Below are 1655 nucleotides of genomic sequence, written 5' to 3'. Positions count from 1 at the left end.
ATGGAATTGTGAATATAATCCAATTTCAGAAGAAACACGTGGTGTGCTTGTCAGTGCAAATATGGCTGCCAGGATGTTACTGTGTTTTGGTAGGGTGCTTATGCTAAGATGTTCAATGTCTGTTGTTATGTGATTGGATAGATGAAAAAGGTGAATAGTTTAACTTTGTTACAAGTTGGTAACTGAAAGCTCACAGGGTTTTATGGAACAATGAATTAGCAGCATTTTTCCCTTGAGCATTGTTCTGAATCTTTGCAGTTCCTTTTGAGCTCTGTAAGATTTAAAAACAAATTTGCTATAATTATAACTTCAACTATTAAGTAGCTGGGATATTTACACAATATCAACAAAGAACTAAACTTGTCAATGCAAAGTAAAGGGATTACGATTATGATCATCACATTTGACAGCTTCTTTACTTCTTATCTTTCAAAATGTGAAAATATAAGGAGTTCTGTAATTTTATCAAACCAAATAAGACAAATCAACCAGCATCACAATACGTCACAGAATTCTTGAATTTTCTTGCCAATACTTACTGGTTTTTACACACTGTTGTTTTCCCTCCAAAATGTTGTCACTTCCTTCTGGATGATGTTATCAAGGAAATGATTTTATAAATGACTAACAGGATAGGAAGTATATAATATAAAGTGGCCTAATATACGTATATAATTTTACATATCGCTTGCAAGAGAGCATTTTGTTTTCACTTCATGTTTCGGTCATAAAAACGGTTTAATATTTTATCCAATATATAAAAATATGAAGGAGATGTTATGCCTCTCACGATTTAAAATACACAATGTTGTATGTATGTTGACCTAGCTAGCAGCTGTGGAGAAGATGTTTCATGGCTTATCGAACGATCTGTGCAGTTTCAATTCAGTGAGAATAAATAGGTAATGAGATAAATGAAACCACATCAGCCATCATTGTGTTCCCGCTGGTATGACGATGACAATCCCCGCAGAATCACAATCACTTCATCTTCGCACTTTCTTTCTTCACTTATTCTCACAAATGCTTTTCTTGTTTTTAAAAAAAAAGTTTGAGAGGTCAGCAATTCTTCAGATGTGGCTTGTGACCTTCACACACACTACCTAGAACAAAAAGTTAACTATAAAACCCAGTGACTAAAAATGAAAGAAAATGTCAACCAACCCCCACACACACACTCTTTCTCTAAAAATACACTTGTTCACACACAGGCTTAGAGTCAAACAGAAACACTTTTCCACATAATAATCATACTCCACATAAAAAGTATGTGCAAATTTCCGATCAGCAATAAGCCTTCTAATTAGATTAGAGCAAATTACCATTTGCAGTGTCAGCTCAGTTTTAGTCATGATGATAATCTTTTGATCCTGCCACTGCAGAGACATTAATTACTACCTAAGACAATGAACCTGAAAGAATATAACACGATGTCTATAATTTTCCATTGGATTATATCAGCTACATGTTCATATCACAGCCTTGCAGACTGGGTTATTATTTTACCACAGTTACTTCTGGGTAGATTTTATTAAAATATGCAGTCTTCAGGTGAGTGTAAAACAAATTATAAAAACTACCATTGGTTAAAACGTACTTTAAGGTCCCATTAGTTAATATTAGTTAATGCATTAACTAAAATTAACAAAGACAAA

Source organism: Carassius auratus, chromosome 18, assembly GCF_003368295.1.
Source record: "Carassius auratus strain Wakin chromosome 18, ASM336829v1, whole genome shotgun sequence".
NCBI classification, from domain to species: Eukaryota; Metazoa; Chordata; class Actinopteri; order Cypriniformes; family Cyprinidae; genus Carassius; species Carassius auratus.
This window is presented reverse-complemented; position numbering follows the sequence as displayed.